Below are 19,075 nucleotides of genomic sequence, written 5' to 3'. Positions count from 1 at the left end.
AATTATAAAATTTTTTCTATGCCTCTGGAAGCCCTGCTTAAAGAATGAAGAAAGAAAGAACCTCTTCTAGGTTAATGAAAGTTAAACTTAATGTACTACTTCACTGAAACAACTAACATGTTCTGTATACCTGTTAAATCTACCTCAGCCCTCTCTTGCATCTCTCAGTGCAGAGTCTCATGTGAAGATCAGTACGTGTCCTAAGAAAAGGGGAATGTTTTTGATTATAATTTAGGAAACCTATCAGCTCTAATCTTCCACTTGACTTTAGTCAGTTGAACTGTAGAAAGGAAGAAGTCACATTCCGAGATTTTCTCCGTATGAATTTCCTGGTTTGCCAGTTTTCAGATAAATTGGGAGTTCTGCCCATTTCTGCCCTGACTGTTCTGTTGATCTTCTGAAACTGAGCAGATACAACATTCAAAGTTGGTTACACTGCAGATGCAGAAACGGCGACAAGTTGAGCGTAGTGGCCGGGTAAGTGGGGAAATGCCAGGAAGCAGGTTTTGCCCTCGCCTGCCCGGGGAAGGTCAGAGGAGCACGCTGGAGAGCCTGCGTAGCAACCGGATAAAGGAACCCACAGAGAAGATGTTGAGATGGTAGGACAGCAGCTCTAATGACACCTTCTTTTACATGGCCCATGAACTGCACTGAGGTCTTTTCTATTCTGTTATCATCATCAGTGGGGGGAAAAGACTTAGTATATTGAAGTTCTTATAAGATAAAACACTTCCTAAATCTCTGCCCTCTTTGGAGTTCACGAAGAGCAAATAAGGCTCCTCAGCAGACCCGGCAGCGTAAAAGCACTGCTGCTCTCAACACCGCAGGGGAGAGGAACGAACGACCTTCAGAAAAACGGTGGCTGTGTGAGTGCAAAGCAAACATGCAAATTCTGGTCACTGCCGAGCATACCGACAAGGCTGTCGGGCCTTGCTGGTACCCTCGCGCTGGTACCAAGGCCCTTGTGTGGTTCACGGGTAACAGCTTTACTAGCTGGGTCTAAACTTCTTCTCAATCAAAAATTGCTGTTTATGGAGTTTTAAAACAAAATTTCTTGCTAACGTCACTATTTAAATATTTTGAAATCAAATGCCTGTCTTGAAGCTAACACCATACTGAGGTGGACAAACTACTTTATCTACACCTCTGTTGCTGTTTCATCTGGGAGCAATTTTTTGCAGACATGCTTTAGCAAGAAATTGTATATTGATTTATGTGAGTTTTAGCGGAACAGAATAAAAATAGCTCACTTGTTCCCTCCTTTTCTGTCTTTAGTGCATTCTCCCTCTGATTTTTTATGTATACATATGTCTGTTTATCTAGATGTTTGGGGCTTTTGCTGTTGTGAAAGGAAGTAAAACAATACAAACGTGGCAGAAAAATCAAAGGAGATAACTGTAGAAAGGCTCTGAAATTGCACAAGCTTTTTACTCCTTTGGCTCTACCAGTGATGTATCTAATTAATCCTCTAATGTAACCGATAGGGGGAAAAAAAATTGCTCAGTTATCAGCTTCTGAAGAAAAAGGCCAAACCAAATTGAGGAGAATTGTATTTAGATCTACGGAAAACACTGCTGTGGCTGTATGTGACTTCGTATCAAAAAGCACTGATCAGTTCCACTCGCCGTGTCGGCGCTGTTATCTCTGAAGTGCAGAGTCTTGTTGCCGTTAGAAGGAGGGTCATGGTTTTTAATGCCGGCTCCGTGTTCAGCTTCAGCTTCTTCCTTTCCGTTTGGCTTTGTGCTATTGCACAGTGCAATGAACTGACACCCAAAGTCACACTGGAGTGCCTGCAGTACAACCTGGCCTTTAATGTTATTGTCATCACTGATCTTGGTGATCGACGACCCAGCCTCATATAGCTAAAAAAGATCCGCTTTTGCTATGAATTCAGCATATCTGGTTTCCTACTGCACAGACATGTTGCCTGCATTTGGTACTGAGGTTATATTTTCCTGGTGTTTAAGCATTAGTAAAACTGCTTGATTTTTTTCATTTGCTTTGAATTGTCTTTGTAAATTAGTCAGATATATAGTTATTTTTTATAAACGTGGAAGGAGTATGTAACTGAATGGAAATATTTTGATGTCCTTGTAGTAGTCATTTGTTTACATATGTACGTGTACTTCTGTGTGTAATGACGTCAACAAGGACAGCGCTGAAGACAAGGATTTTTAACAGCTAGAAAAGTCTTAGGTGAAGAAGTGGAATAGGTCTGTGCATTGCCTCTATCCCCAGCGACTGCATTACCCCCGAGACACACACATCCAGAAGACATCTATCCTCACTATTAGCAGTTTAATGGAACCAGGTGATGGTGACCCTTGAAAACAGTTCCAGGGTCCGACAGACCACAGAGCTGGGAAACACTAAATTTTGTTCTGCTCAGCCCCGTGCCCCCCGGAGCCGCAGCTTTGCAGGCTTGCTAGGCCTCCTCCCTTCCAGATCCCTGGTGTAGCATGCTCAGAGGGGCTTCTGGCGCTTCTAGGCACTGGCTCTTTCCTCCTGGATGGATAACGACTCCTTTGCATCCTGGTTTCTTGATGAATAACAACTTTGACACTTTAGTGAGACCTACGTGGCTTTTCTTAGGCATCTCACATGATGCACATTTGTGATAATTTCTCAGTGAACCTGCACTGTTACCCTTCACGTATGAGGAGGACACTGGTGTTGGCTCAGATCTATGGCATAAAATTTTAAGTATTTACATGTAATGATTTCCTGTGCTTTCCTCCAAGATAATCTTAAATTATCTCACCTTAGTTCAGAATGAATGGCCTGTTGAATAGAGCATAACAACAATATTTAATACTGTATTTTCCATAAAGCTCATTTGGATCAACTGAAATTGTTATAAGTTGAATCATTGATTGTTTTTGCTAGCAGTAACTCCAAATTTTGAATCTGAAAAAAATAAAATTGGCATTTTATCTTCCATGCTCTTTGTGAAGGGGATTCTGGAAGCAGAGAAAAGTGTTAGAGAAAGGTGGCAGGGGGTCACGTTCTTTGGTGTTTATGTCTTCTGCCCTCTTTGCCACCATTTATGTAACATTACTCTATGAGCAAGAGGAAGTGAAAATTTTTCCCGAATTGAATTGACACATCTGAAATTAAGATGACATATAAGAGGTTTTCAACCTCCAGTGACTGGTCTGTTGAGTTACAGCGGGCCTATGTAGAGTCATCGTGGTCAATATAATGGCTTTCATAGCTGTTCTTTAGAAGAGAAAGTCTAACCCCTCTCTTCCCTTTGAAGGAAGAAAAAAAAGAACCCAGTTAACTGTAACTAGTTTTTCTCTGAAGAATGCCCAAGTTTGATTGGAGAAAGACGGAGACGATGGTGCCCGGTAGGTTTGCAGTAGCTGTTGTTCATAGTAAGAGGCTTTTCTTTATGAAGACACTTCCATGAGGCAGAACAGACTGTAGAGAAAAATAAATGTATCCCGAGATCAATACTTACAGCTGTAGTGAAAAACAAACAAAAACCCAGGCTTTCACAGGGCAGACAACATATAAATAAAATGTGGATGTAGAAATGCCTGGAAAGATCTCTGTGCTTCAAAATTACATTGGCCGGGAAGAGGTGCTTCGTATTTCTTGATGGTGTCTTCAGCATTAACAAAAGTATTCAGGCTCAAGATGGAGACATCTTTTTGGAGATGGAAATTCATACATGCTTCTCTGTGACTCTTTCAAACAGTCAGATGTTAAGGAAACTGATAGAAGCTGAGCAGTAAGTATCAAAGCAGTAACTCGTAAGAAATCCATTTTCAGATAGTAGAGACCCCGGTGGCAACAAGCTGAGACCCTTGGTAGCCTCAGTCTCCATGTTGCCTGTGAGAACTCGCTTTTGAACTGAGGACAGTTAGAAATATTCTATATTTTTTTTTTTTTTAACTCAATTCATGTGACCAGAGAAACTCGATATTCTCCCTTCTGAACAATGCGGGAAGAAGCTCTTTTGCCTACCAGCAGTTCAGTGCCAACAAAGCAAGTTTCTTTTATTTCTGTTCCTAGAAATCCCAACAGACTTGCATTTGGAGGAGATTACATTTGGACAACGTTTTCAAACTGTCTTGTGTTGTGTTTGATCAGCCTCTTTGATGAATGTCTTTCTCACATATACCGTAAGCACTCTACATCGTCATTGGTGGTTCTTTTATCTCTGTAGGTGTTAGAAGACTTAAAGTTCAAGTTGTTGTAACTGTAAGTCGTGACTTGTCGCGCAAAGCTCAGGTGAAGCAGAGCCAATGGCTGTTGCGTGCATTAGCTTTGGGGAAAAAAAATATCAGTGACTGTCTCACTCTCAGAGTGATGCAGAGAACAGCTAGGTCCAAACTGCGCTTTTGATGAATGAAATGAAGCAGCGATTTCTGAAGCGCTCCAGTATACTAAGACCTAGAGCTCAATTTTTTTTTTTTTTTTTTAAGGACACAGGTTAACTCTATTCCATTTTTTTAATCAAAGCTTTAGCTAATGAACAAAGATCAAATATTGGGGACAGTGTCTTTCTGCATTTTTTTCTGGTGTTTCATTTCTCAAGCACCTGCAATTGCATTTCTCACCTTTAAAAAACAAGTGAGCAAACAAGTAAATAGAGAACGATGGCAGTAGGCATTTTTTAAATGCAGCGGACTGCAGTGACAGTGGAATTCAGAACTTAAGTTCTCATTAATAACTTTCCATTGCAAACTCCAGATGTTATTTTTGCCGTTGTTGATACTGTTCTAAGTTAAATTCAGTGCATGGTTACTTGGCTGTTACCTAGGCTATTTGAGTAGAAGCTCGGCAGAGTGCTTTTTAATGGTAATACTCACATTTTTAAGATTCCCTCATCTCTTTGCTTCAGATTTCTCTGTTTTCCTGTTGTTAGCTTTTATATTTACTGTATGATAGCGTTATTTCTTTTCTGCAGAGTAAGTAGTGTAGCAAGCTTCAACTTAATTAGTTGATGATGTTTAATTTGTTTGTGTTTAGGCATAAATAACTTATATCAGGCTGGTAACTGGAAGGGCTGTAGATAGCAGGCTTTGGAGGATCCAGCTGAAAAGCTGTATCAAAATGTCGTAATACATTTATCCCCTTCTTTTGAGGTATCTCCTTGTAATTAAAGATGACAGTGTAAGGTTTTGCTCGTTCGCTCGTTGCCGGTGGAAGCGAGGAGGTCTCCTGTGGCCGCCGAGGCAGGGGGTGGCCCCCAGCGCCACGCTAGCTCGCCTCTGTACGCAAAGTTTCACATTCAGCCCTGCTTCAAATGTGCAGGTATACTGAGGAGGTGTAAAAAAACCTGGTGGGTTTTTGAGGGGATTGTTTTGGTTTTTTGCCTGAAAGCTTTTGGTCATTGACTGGGTATGGCCAGTGGCTCAGAAAGGTGCTGAAAGGGGATGCTTTAAAGACAAATAAAGGTCTAAGTTTAGAGGGAGCCTGAGCATCTCCCTGAAGGTTGAAGGCTGACAAAAGTGAGCTCCATACAGCATTCACGTGCCACTTTTCCTGCTGCTCGTAGCTCAGGCTGCCCAACATCCCTTATTTCTGCGACAGAAGCGGTAAGGATAGGTAGAAGTGAAAAGCAAAGCATTTACTGTGGGTTGATGTATTGGGAAACCTTGACAACGTATCAGCATTTTTCTATTCCGTTGTTGAAGCAGCAGATGAGGCTTGAGTCCTTGTTATGTTACCATATCTGTGTATTAGTCTTTCAACTTCCTTTTTTTGATTAATGCAATTTCCTAGACAACAATTCTTAAGTAAAATCTGATTATGAAAGTGGAAGTTGGTTGAAAGCCACGCAAAAACTGTAAAATCCCATCACAGGGAAAAACTTCAGAAAAATCCCTGCAGAATCTGGAAGGAAAGCAGTTAATCTGTAGAGTAAGCAGCCTCTGAAATTGGGAAGTGTAGGCACAAATGCAGTGCGGGCGCACGGCTTGGGCTCCGAGCCGGCGTGTCACTCTGAGTCACCCAGTTACTGTGACAACAGACCTGCAAACGCCTTTGCTTTAACAAACCTCCAGCGCAGCTGCGTGTCACTGACCTTGAGGGGATTCTTCAGCATTTGCCCAAACAGCAAGTACAGATGTGCGGTCACTCCCGTAAATACAACGTGGCTTACGTAGCTCGGAGGCTTCGAGGTTAAGGCCTTGACTGCTGAAAGAATAAACCCCATAGCTAAAGTTCTTAGCAGAGCCAAGTGACTGAACTGTTTTTTTTTAATCTCAGAAATCCCTTTGATAACCTGTAATTTAGGGCACGAGATCCAGGACCTTACTGTACGTCCTCACAACAGTCGGCGTGAGCCACGTGGTTGTGCCACGTGGGACGTCCCGTCTTTACACGCTCGGGAATATTGATTACCTTTCAGCTGGTCATGAGTAGCAGAAGAAATCTGAAGCGGATCAAGGCTTTGATTCCCGCGTGCCCAGCAAGGATGCTCTGCTCTGCTCTGCTCTGCTCGCTCCCCCTCTTCCTAAAGACAGCCGGGGGCAAACTGCTATTAAACAACATCTGCACCTCCCGCTAAACCATTCTCCTGGCTTTTCTGTGTTCAGCCTTTAGTGCCCTCCTCCCCCCCCAAAAAAAAAGAAAAAAAAAAAGAAAAAAAAAAAGCCCAGACTGTAAAAAGAGTCAGACTGTAAGTTTTCATGAGTTTGCAATCTAGCTGACCTGGCAGAAACAGGAAAAAAAATTCTTCACCTTATCGCTGCCCTCAATATTTTGCAATTTTTGCAGGTCCTGAAAATAGTAAATGTGGTTTCTTTATGTCTGAAGTATGAAAGTGGTCTCCTGCGGTGAAAGGAACTGCAGTTGGGTGAATATATTGGGTAGAATATAGATCCCAGCAAACTTACTGTAAACAAAAGCTGTGATGGTGAAAGTAATAGATTACGGGGTGGATTCTGCACTGCTGGGTCGAGCCTCTTCTTGAAACCAGTGGTGCTAATTTTGTTCCTTACTGAAGCTCTTCTGGATGTTGTCATCTTCCCAAGGGCCCGTAGAGATGCAAACTCTGTTGTTTTCAATACCAGCAGGAAACCCAGAGGCAAAGTGGGTCATTATTTTTCTTGCAAATTAACATGAAATGTGACTTTGTGAGGTAGTGAACTTCTTTCAAGTATGCTTAGTTTTTTTTCCTTTTTGAAGCATAGTTTGGAGTCGGGTGCATCTGCCTCTCTGAAGAGGAGAGACGTAACGTGTAAAACCAGCATCTTCTGCTCAGGGCGAAGCCAGGGGCAGCTTGCATGTCTCGGGCAGGGTGGTTTGATGCGTTCTTGCAAAGGCAGCGACCGTCCAGTCCAGGGGAGTCTGGTTTAGAAACGACGCGTTTGCTGTATCCCGAGGTGAGCCAGAGCCGTCTCCCCCAGCTGATGCGACAAACCTGAGCGCTTCAGAAATTCTCAGTCACGGCCGGGAGAAGCGACCTTGGGAAGGTGCAGATGGGAAAGACTTGGTAACCCTCAAAAATCCCCCCTCCTCTTGTTCTGACACGAGAAAACCTTCGGCTCTGAATCCAAAGGGTCCGTCACAGTCCCAACTCGCTCATAATTCCTTGTGAGCGAGGGTGGCTGCTGGTGGGCAGTGCCGAAGTCCCTCTCATCCTCTCCCTGCTCTCCCAAATCGCTCTCTGCTAGGCAGCTTCTCCTGGGGAAGCAGACCGAGGCCCTAATGGCCTCAGCAAGCAGAAACAAGCAGCGTGTTCATAGATTCAGCACTGGGCTGAAAGCTCACACAGATGCTTCTTAGGGATCCTGGCTCTGCTGGGAGTGAAGAGCCCCTCTCTATTTTCCTTCCAGCTTTCCTTACGGAGGCATCCACAAAATTTCAGTAAGAGTAACACTGTATAGGCCTTTGTTGCAAGCAGTGTTTGTAGAGTATCTCTTTAGGTGAACTGTTTACCTATATGCCTTACAGATTTTCAACCCTCAATCAGTCATTTATTATACAAGATTCTGCATCATGACTGGAATTTGGGGGGTGGCAGGATTGAAAAATGTTGAAAGTCGCTGATATAAAGGATTCCTAAGGTCTTTAGGGAATGATGAAGGCATGTGTAGAACAACCAGATGTCGTATGGTCATATGTGTCTGGGTTTCATATTTCCTTCCCTTTTTTGTTGCTTTGATGATGAAGATGAGTTGAAACAATTAGCAAGAGGATATATAAGTACATGCTCTGGGAGGCTTCTCGGAAATAGCAAGTAATGATGGCTCTGAAGTTTTTTATGTGCCTTACACTACGCTAATGGATGTAAAACAGCATTCTTACTCTAAAGGCAAACTTGCTGGTATCAGAAAAGGAGACTTTGCTGCTACAGAAGTGTAAAGAACACACAGTAGACCATAATGTAGGAAAGTATTAAGCGTTTATTTTTATGACCTTGTCCAAATCATAAGTAGTTACAATATATTACAATTTGAAAGTCTGGAAACTGTGACAGTAGTCAGAAAGTGACATTTTAAGACATTTCATGTGTTTTTAGTTTATCTTCTCTTCCAAACTCTTAAGCTTTGTTGGTGCTGTTCGCTCTTCCACTTGCACTTCTTTTACCCTCCTAATACACATTCAGCCTCCAAGACTCCGGTTTGTCTGTACTTTTGCATGTTAAATCACTTCTCCACATGAGTTTCCATGGCCCAGAATCTTCCCTGTCGCCACGTGAGTACTCAGGTCCTTACTCACTTCCTGCAGCGACTGCTCGCCCCTCTGTGCATGCTGCCGAGGAAGGGAAGCCCATCTGCGCTTCAACTTCTGTAGCTTCCCTTTTCTGGCCTCTGCTGATGCTGAGGAGGTTTCTGACAGTATCAGAAAGAGAGTGAATGGGGCTTGTCGGTATTGTGCTGAGCCCTAGCCCTGCTGGTGCTGCTGGGCCAGCTTCAACAGGCAGTGCAGGGAGCTGCTACCCTGCAAGCCATACTGCTTCTCTGTAAACGGGGCTAAGCACTGGAAAGTGAGCAATATTGGGTCACAGCTAAGACTGGGGAAGTGGATCTGCAAAGATTCATTTATGAAAGCGTAGAAAAACCTCCCTTTTGAGTTTTGATATAGTCTTTGGTTCTTGAGACCTAAAATAGGAGTATCTTCTTCCAGTCACTCCCTTTGCTCAAGTCCGGGGAGCCAGCAGTTTCAGCAGCTACTTGGCTCTCCAAGTATCCCAGAGATGAATCCGTCACCGCAGCTCAGTGAGGCAGAACTTCATCATCTCCCGTTTGGAGGAGGGGAGGCTGAAGCAGACGGTGGAAGCTGCATGCTCCAGCGTGTCTAACACAGCAGCAGTGCAAAAAGGGAGATGTCCAGGTATAGTCATCGATGTGCTTCTCTAGCAACTGGCTCTTGTTGTTCCCAATTAGCCTATAAACGTGTATGAGGAATCTCAGGACAGTCTGTTGTCCTGGTTCCATTTCTTTCCTCTGCCGCACCAACGAGCTTCAATTGCCTTCCTTTCAGCCCCAGAGAAACTGAAGCACAAAACAGCACCGAAGGCGTCCTCGAGCGCGTAGCCGCCGAGGGCCCAGGAACGGTGATTGTGAGGACTGAAAACGGCCACTGTGCTGATTCTCCAGAGCCCGTAGTTTGCTGCCTGGGAAGCGGATAATGACTCGTACACACTTCGTACCGTTCACGGGAGTGTGTTCCCTTGGGGCACTGGGTAGAGTCTAGGTGAAGAGTTTCCCTGCTGTTATAGTGAAAGAGCACGTTTGGCTCACGTGCCCCAGGAGGGCAAAGAGCAGGTCTTACTCTATTTCTAAAGCACCGCATAAATGTAAGGCACTCGGTGAGGGAGGCCTGGCCTGAGCTATCACTGCTCCTTTTGAAGAGGGGAAGGGGCCACTGTTTCCCCTCTCCTGTCTCATGGAGAGCATGGACAAGCCAGGTACTGTTGCCCTCCTGTCCTGACCGCCTTCCCGCACCACATCCAGCGGGTCTCGGGGTGTACGGATCCATGCACATGTCTCACCGAGAGAGGACAGTTCACACACATTTAACAGGGGAAAACAATTCACTTTTACAGTCTGGCCCCAAAGTCAGTGACCCAGAGAAACCTTTCAGTCAAAACTCTGATTTAAGTCTTCCAGGAGGCGTGTGCGGGTGCTGCTGTTCCTGCTGCTCTCGACGGTCAGTTCTCTTCCAAGAGGTGCTGCCTCTGTAGGGATTTCGCAGTGTTGGCGTGGGACTGGCCCAGGAGGTTCGAGAAGCAATGTGATTTAGGAGAATTATTTGGCCAGAACAAGGGCATCCATGAAGCTGAGATTTGGTCACTAAGGATTCGCAGGGAGCGAATGTGTTTGTGAGTGCAGAGGTGGCATCAAGGTAACACAGAGCTGAAACGGTGGGAAGTGCGTTAGAGAACGCCACAGCTGCAAGCGCGCGCTGCGTAGCAAGGGTGGTCTGATATGAGCGGGTTTGAGCCGTTTCCGATCGTTAATAAGTAATTAACCCGTGAGGTGACTGTAAAGGACGGCGTTTTAATCAGCATTGAATTATTACGTGGCCAGGCGTGCCTGGAAGGTGTCGGTACCCGTGCAGAGCGCAGCCCCTTCGCCACGCTGGTTCACGATCCTGCGCGCTCCGGGAACGCCCTGCAGAGGTGCCCACCGTATCTGGTTAACAAGTCGACGCTTTCCTCCTTGCTGCCGTCCAAAGGACATCTCCCCAGCTTTACGTTCAGTTTGTCTTTCGCTGGAGAGCTGCTGATTTCGTGCTGCCTTAGCCCCGCGGCAGAGAGCCTGTCGCTAAGCAACATCCCAAGTAACGAACGGGCCGCAGTCGAGCGGCTTTTCCGCAGCTGGCCTTTAGTTAGGGGCGTTTAATTATTTTTATTTATTTAGCTAAACAGATTTCTTCCGTAACTCGGAAGCAAAGCTGTAAGCTTCTGAGTTGCAGCCTTGTGACTTTATTTGGACATCTGTTTGTCTTTTTTTTCTAACAGCATTCTCTACTGTATTTTTATGTTTTTCCAGTTTCTCAGCTCAACAGATTCCTTGTGATATCTGCTGAGCAGGAGGGGCACCTGAGAGCCTGCACAAGGTGTCTTTAAGAGGCATGGCTGGCTGCAGAGTGCTGTCTTTGGTGTGAGTTGATAGGAAAGAAAAAGAAAAGAGGAACGGAACAAAGATGGCTTTAAGCCATTTTTATGTTTACTCTATTTCTAGCTGCTTTAATTTCAGCTGTGTGCCCGCGGGGGCCTTCCCTGAGCCCCGCTGGGCGGTGAGGACGGCAGTCCCCAACCCCTAGTGCTGGGAGAAGCCCCGGTGCTGCCGAGCAGCCTGCCGAAGCGGTTCTGCAGGATCCGCCGCATTTCTGCGGGGTGGGGCTGGGCCGGGGCCAGGGCCCCGACGCGCCTCCAGTCCTGCGAGCTGCAGGAGCAGGTTACCGGTGTCCTGTTTGTTGTATAGACTCACTGCCAGGACGTTTGTGGTGGGGAGATGACCTTTTCCTCGGCTGCCCGCGGACAGACAAGGGTAGCTGAAGGTAACCAAGCTGTTACCGTACTGTTTTCTCTAGTCATGCTCCCCAAATTTATTAGTACAACAACATTTATTTAGAACAACAGGTACCAAACTGTTTTTTCCTTCTTCGCTTTATGTTTTCCCCCCTTTTTCGTTCAGCAGGCAGGCACAATAATCCTGAGCTGATTCTCTGTTTGGTGCTTCTGCCACAGCCGTTGCCTGTTGGTCCTGTGCTTATTGCCCTTAGCTGCTAAGTGCCTGACAGTTTTTTTGCCTGTGTGTTGGAGTTTTCGTCATGGATGACTTGGTGGTAGAAACACATTTTCTGGCTTTGATGGTGCATCCCTTACCTGACCCTCGCTGGAGCAGCCCAAAGAGAAGCCCAAAAGCGCTCAGTTTGGTACACGCAGCCTTGCAGAGCTGGGGCTGCGCACGAGGCCGAATGTAAATCTTTTACATCAAAGTGAGATGAGGAAAGCAAGATTTTAAGTCCAGATTGAATTTTCTCCTCATTTGCTTTGAGCAGTCAATTACCATTTTGGAGAACTCAGATGTTTCTGAGAGGGTGGTATGGCTTGTTCATTCTTATCTAGCTGTATTCTGAATTTTTCAGAATGCACTCTTGGTTTTGTTGTCATTTCTGATGTAGATCTATCACTTGGATGTCCCTACTTCATGTGCACCCAGAGGAATGTTGATTCCAGGCCCTTAGCTGATCTGTTGCCCTCTATGCTTTTTTCCTTTTCTTTTTTTTAATATGCGGTTGCAATTTCACAAGGCAAGGTGTGCTATTTCTGTTAGTGCATTCGTTTCGCTACTGTTACTCACATAGTGCTCAGAAATGTGCTAGGTGCTCTGGCAAGTATTTAAGTTATTTCAGGTATTCTCTAAGCTGAGTTTTGAAGAAAACAAAGGAGCCTTAGAATGAGCCCAAATGGAGCTCAAGGAAAACTTGTACTGCCCTGAGAAGCTGTTGCAGCAGCTTTCAGCAGGATTGAGTCTTAATTTCGTTACTCAAAGGAAGAAAAGGGTCTTTCATGTGGGAAGATGTCAGGTGTCTTAGGGAGCTGAAGATCATGATTAACACCTTGAATTGCACCCAGAAACAGGCTGGGAGCTGGTGCAGATGAGGAGCTCTACGTTTCTTGCTGCCATGGCTTTTTTTCACCTGACGTCCTGGGCTTTTGCTCCATACCTGCACAAAGTGCCAAATCAGGATTTCAGCCTTGAACTTTCAGAAGTCTGGCAAAACGTAGGGTAGTTTGCAGTGCTGAGGAAGGATAAACTGTACCTGCTCGGATAAAGGCGTTACGGGAGACAAAGCTGCCCTCGGGCTCTGTGGTCTGGTCGCCAGCTTGTGCTCCTGCCTCCTCCTGCATCTTCGCTGCTGGTGCTCAGGGCCAGCTCTTGAGGTTGCTGCATAGATACACCCTGAAATCCTGTTAGCTCTGAGAGATCCAAGTGGAGCAAAAGAGTGCAAACAAGACTGAGACAGGGAGCACAGATCATATGTTCCTAATAAGAGGATAAAAAAGGTGAAACTAGAAGTACAGTATTGTCCAAAAAAAAAAGACCTGACTGTTTTGCAGTGTACCAATAACAGAAGGCCAAAAGCACGGAGATCGCTAGAAGGACACTGGATCATTAGCTCGAAGTGAACTTTTTCTCTTGCTGCTGTTCTACTCTGTTGTGAGAGATAAGACTCTGACTTAAACATTTGTGGTCTTTCTCTATTTCATAGTCCTAAGTAGTGTTGAGAAAACTGTCACGTTGTTTCTATTTGTTCCCCCAAGATGCTTCAACAGAGACAGCAGCGGTCTCAGCCATGCCAGTACTGCACAACCTAAGGAACTGGCTGTGTCCCGGGAACTGCCGGTGGCAGCCACTCTTTTCACTCACCTTCAGACTCTGGCGGGGGCTAAATCCCATTGCTAAATCGTCTGCCAGTCCCGGGACAACTCCTGCAGTGCCGCGAGCGTTGCTAGGTCCATCTGCAGTCCTCTAGGTTACCGTGAAGTTCCTCGGCAAGACCTGTCTACAGAGCAAAACAGCTGCGTAGCGTTCCCGTAACACCACCACCGTCTGGCTGGGAAAGGGGATCCAGTCCTTCACCAGTTTTACAGAGAGGTTAGAAACGGAGTCGCTCCCCCGCAGATGCAGAAGGAAAGGACAGCTGTAACCTTTCAAAATGTGACATATGCCAGGTGCATTTACATTGCATGCAGAAGCCATATGGAGACTACAGCATAGCTTTTCCTTTTCCTGTTAATTATTAATTAGTTTATTAGTTTCTTTTCCTTCATTGTCAGATGGTGTCATGTTTACCGTTGTTACAGACAAAAGAAAGAACCCTCCGGGTTTATTTTTGCAGTCTGCAAGAGTGTTTTGTGAACAAGTGTGGGCACACACGTGGACAAGTGGGGGAGGCTGAACCTCTGGCCTGCTTGTTCATAAGCGACATTGAAAAGGGAGAAAGCAAAAGAAAGTTCTCTTCTTGGGGAGGCAGGAATAGGGTGTGGGGATCTCTGCAGTCTCTGAGGTCTGGGTGACGAAGTGCTTCGTTACCTTGCAGAGCTGTTGCAGCCACTTGTGTGGGATCCTGCCTGCGCTCTCCCTACGTACAGCCCGTCTGAGCTCTGAAAATAAGCTTATTAGGAATCAAGACAAGTTAATCTTTAAATCATATGTAAATACAGAAGCTTTTCTCATTGTGGTATGTTGAAGCATTAAATGTAGATGCAAATTTTCGCGGTAGGAGACTAGATGAGCACAGTTAAGCACTGAAACAGTTTGTCTCCCGAATCGTCTTCTGCGAGCAGAGTTTCCCTTTCACCGTACTGTATGGTGATGAATAGCGGCTTAATGGGAAAGGATTACGCGAACCTCAGATTAGCGGGTGCCGCTGGTGGCTCGTACGGCTGAGCTCAGCCCTGATCTCCTGCCCTCGCCTGAACCTGACCTGTGCAAATTCCTCCACCTTCACTTGTCCGAGGGAGCCCTCAGACTTAGCTGACTTCCATTCTCTGCTGCAGACGGATCTCTTCTCCGATGGTTTCTTTATCAGATCCCTGTCCTTTATCTTTGGTGGGAATACATGCTGTGAATTCTGTTCTCTGTCCTTTTTGGGCTACATTCTGTACTTTGACCTCCAAGTTAATGCTTTAATTTTTAACCGCTGCCTTCGGGGACAATATTGTATCAATAGTTTATGCTTTTAGTGCATAATGCATGAAATAGTATCGTTTCAGAGTCTTTGAGCATGCCTCAGTCTAGACTGCTTCTCGCAGTCAAACTCTCTCACTTTCGTACCTCAGCCGCCACGCGGCTTGGACTGGCCTGTCCGGTTTAGTGCAGCTTAGCTAATACCGTGTGCCGTTCCCTGCTCACGCGCAGCATTCCCGCCTTAATTATTCTTATCCTCATCTCATCTAACAGGCAGTCATCCTGCTGACTTATTTTTCGTGATTTGGGATATGCCCTTATTGTTGTGCTTTTTCACCCATAGAAGGGTCTCGTCTTCTCCGTTAGGCTCCTGTCCGGAGTCCAGCTGGGGCATCCGGGACCGCAGCCGTCTCCGCGGCTTCGCCGTGGGGCTTCACACGGGCTCACCCGGCCTCGTCGTCGCACAGGGCCCTGGCAGGTAGCAGCTTCCTGCCTGGCGGCACAACAGTAATAACACCCGTAGTTTTGCGTTTTCCGTGCATTTTTGCTTTCTCAGTTGTCTCAGTCCCACTGCGAGGTAGGTAAGAACCGTTAAGCCTGTTGGGAGGGAAAGGTGAAGAGATTTATCTGCCTTGAGAGACAGTCAGGTGTGGGGTTAGTTTTCAAAGCCAGGAGTGCTGGACCCCAATCTGAGTCTCTTCATGTGAAAAAAGCCACTTTTTAATGTGCTACTTGGTGCTAATTAATATCTTTTTTGACTGATGATCATATTCTCTAAATGAAAAACCAGTAGACCATGGAAGACAACAGTGGTAGTTATGTTTATTGTATGGTTATTGTTTCTCTGAGGATGATGTTTGTCCGGTGGAGCTTTTTCTTAAGAAAATCTGATTGTTTTAGCTTGTCAGATACTTGAGTATTCAGATCCCTGAATCAAGCTGTACTGAAGTTAGTCCAGGAACCCGTGTAAGTAATTCCAATTGCAGAGCAGCGCTACTACAATAATTTTCTTGAAAAATATATTTGACCTCCGTTTGTTTTCTTTTAAACGTCAGTTGAAGTGACTAAGCGCTACGATATTAAAATAAATCTCACAGTAAGGACTGTGCGGGATCAGTTTGTCGAGGAGCTTAGTTCCCTGCGGCCTTTGCATGGTCGGATGCCGCCCGAGCGTTGCTCGGCTCTTGCACTAGTAGCCCCAGGGCACGCTCGGAGGAGTTCCTTACGCAGGTACGTACGCTGGGGCACGTGAAGGCCCGATCCGTCCACACATCGCGAGGATTGTTTTGGGAGCGACGCAGCTGCAAGCACCCATTTATTTAAAAAAAGAATTAAAGCCTGTGGTTTGACATTTTAAATAAAACTTGGAGAAGCAATTGGTGAACTTTGAGATCAGCCAGAGCCTGCCAGCTGCTTTCATCGGGGGCATTCGCCATGAGCAATTGCTTGGTATTCAGTGCTTGTTTTGAATCAAACCCAAAAAAAAGCCTAAAGATATTTACTTCCTGATGTTTAAAACAGGAACAGAGTTACGCCTAAACCTGCGCTTTCTCGAAGGCTCTGTCAGCACGGTAGTCAGGGGTTTGCTCATCAGTTCCCCAGGATGAAGACGTTTGCAGCGGGCGGGCAGACGCTCCCCAGCCTTTGGTTCCCGCATCAAAGCTTTTCCTCGGGGACAGCGTGGCAGGTTGGCTTCCAGAGCACGGCAATCCTGGTATCCTCTGCTACCTCAAGAAGCTTAGGGTGCAGACTGAGCATCTGGGATATTTCTTGTTCTCCGATTGCCAGCGAACCGTTTTGGGTGAAGAGAGCATGTAGCTTCATTTTGCAGTTCACCGTATTTAGCTTGCAAGTGAGGGGTTTTCCGCTAGCGGTTGTTGTCACAGGCCAAGCCATTTGAGACGTGCCGTGGCGGGGTGGACGGGTAGCAGAAACCGCCCCGGGGTGGCTGTGGGCGCCGCTGCGCCGTCTCTGCATCCCACCTGCCCTCCTGCTGCCTTCCCAGCTGCTCGCTTGAATTACTGCTCTATAAATCACTGCTTTGGAGGAACGCGCTTGAAAACGCGACCTGCTTTCCTGGGCCTGGATGGAGGCTGCTGCAAGGCAGACGTTGTGTTGTATAGAGAAGCGCCGTTTAATTCAAAGAGATAGAAGCAGCCCTGCATGCTTTTTACGGTTTTTGATCGATAGTTCATCAGTTCAGTACTGGGAAACATTTGCCGGGGGGAAGCCTGTGTTTGAGTCCGGGTAGCGTGCGGAGTCCGGCCCGGGAGGTGGCCGAGCGCGGCCCGCGTGCACCTTTGCCTCGCCGGTTTCCCTGCGAGCAGCAGGCTCGGACTGTGTCCGGACACACATGCATCTGTCAATCAGTTTAATTCAAAAGAGGATGGAAAACATCCTCTTTAAAGTAAAGACATACATTAGTCAGCATTCAAATCAGTAGTTAGGCTTCTTGCTTGTTAGAACATGTCAAAATTACAAGCCTGCAATTAGGAACACGTATGAGAAGAATGATTCAGCCAGTAACACACAGTAAAACGTGGATTCAGCGGTGTTAAATCATTGGACCTGTCTGCTTACGGGGAAGAAAAGTGAGTATAGATTCTGGTCTGCAGTTTCTTACGAATAAAAATGCCTGTGGGCTGCACGGAGGGAGGGCCCCGAGGCGCTGCAGCCGCCGGCGGTTTGTGCTCGCCGCCTCCGGCCCTCGTTGCAGAGCTGAGCTGGGCTCTCGCTCGCCCCGCGGGGCTGGCGGGCAGCCAGCGCGCTCGCTCCCCGCGCGCACGGCGGCTCATGGGGAGTCGCGGCCCCGGCGCGGCCGCCAGCAAGGTGTTGGGGGAAGCCGCTCGCCGGCCCTCCGGCAGCAGGCGGCCGGGCAGCCCCGCGCGTCCCGCCTGCAGCCCGGCGAGCCAGGGACGAGCGGCTTCGGTTTTGCTCGAAGGGAAACAACCCCCCGGCCAGCACCAAAAGGTGCGAGGGGAGCGGGAGGAGGAAGCGGTCCCTTAAGGCTCTCCTGAAAACGCGACCACCTTTGGCCACGTCAGGTACGATCTCGTTCTCGGGGACGGGAGGAGCAGCCTTGCGAGCGGGGGATCGCCTCTGCGGCCGGATCGAAACGATCCCTCCTGTGCGACGTGTTTGCAGGGACTCTGCAAGCCAGCGCCTCTGAGGAAGAACAGGAATTTTTAGTAAAAAGAAATGCATTATAGGTGCATTTCAAGTGAAAAATACCTTTCTACTTCCTGCAAGGGTTAAGCATGCTCAGAAGCTGCGCTGGTCTCAAGGATCTTACCTCAAGTGCTGCATTTTTGTTTGCTATAAGCCTATTAGAAGGCTCTCTGTTTCCTAGCAATCACATGTAATTCCTCCCTCCTCACTGCTCCCTCCCCAGTTAAGTGAAAGAAATGTTGGGTTTTAATCCTGAACACTACAGCTGTTGCTCAGGTTTCCTATTGAAATGCAAATAGCACCTGGTGCTGCTTAGATAGCGGACGGTCTTTGATAAGGATACCTCAGAAGCGCAGGAAAAAGCGAAAAGCCAGGTTGCTGCTCAGGTTGCTCTCGCCCCGTTGGCTCTGGAAAGCGAGAGTGGAAGCGTGCGCTGCGGACCCCGCGAATGGCCGCTCCTGCGAGGTTTGCAGCGTGCGCAGCTGAAGTGATCTGTATTCCTCGCGCAGGTATGATTTTTCACCAGAGGAACCCATTTTGCAAAGTTTGATTTTTTTTTTTTTTTTTTTTAAAAAAAAAACCTTTCCAAACTATTTGCCTTGCGCTGGCTTTTCCTCTGTGTCAGGTAGATGTCAGGCTTAATGACCTGGCAAGCCAGAAGCGGTTTGGAAGGCTGCTGCGCTGCTCAGGGCTCGTAGACAAGAGATACTGTATCGCTTTGTAATTAAAAGCAAAACAGCCCTAGATTCATATTAAAAACCCTCAGTCCTGGAAACGATCAGTTGGATAAATTGGTTTTACTTCACTCGGAGAGGCACAGGCTTGTTCAAGGAGCAACTTGCAGTTTGCGCAGCATTCTGCATCACGGTTTGACCCTGCACTGCAAATGGAAACTAAAGGATTTTGTATGGGGTGAGGTTGTGGCTTACTACCATGATCTTCCTGCTAAAATCGAAAGGCCTCCAACTGGTACAAAATGCAGTTCAGCTCTGGATAAAAGCAAGCGCTTTTCAAGATTTCTAAGGGACAATTTGGAAAGTTGTGGAAAATTCCAAGAGCACCTGAAGGAAATCATCATTGCAGTGTTCACTGCGAATTTACCAAAGAAGCCAAAAGAAATAATTCACTGGAAAGGAAGAATTCTGCTGACAAGAGTATCAGCCTTCTGATGTAAACGGGATGTAAGGAATAACCAATCGCAAGAAAAGTTTGAGGCAAACAGCAATAACTGCGCTGCGGCTGCCAGGCACTGGCGGACGCTTGTTTGGTTAATAATAACTCGCTTCGGCTGCTGCGTC

At 46.6% G+C, this 19,075-nt stretch overlaps 1 protein-coding gene across 4 annotated transcripts in view; it reads left to right on the top strand.

Annotated features, from left to right (window-relative positions):
* Window positions 1-19,075, top strand: part of RABGAP1L (RAB GTPase activating protein 1 like) — a 239,259-nt gene that overhangs the window by 190,119 nt on the left and 30,065 nt on the right. The gene's annotated exons all lie outside the window — the stretch shown is intronic.

This window comes from Rhea pennata, chromosome 8 (assembly GCF_028389875.1).
Source record: "Rhea pennata isolate bPtePen1 chromosome 8, bPtePen1.pri, whole genome shotgun sequence".
Taxonomy (NCBI): Eukaryota; Metazoa; Chordata; class Aves; order Rheiformes; family Rheidae; genus Rhea; species Rhea pennata.
Note: the sequence above shows the minus strand (reverse complement) of the source record. Positions and strands in the feature narration are given on the sequence as shown.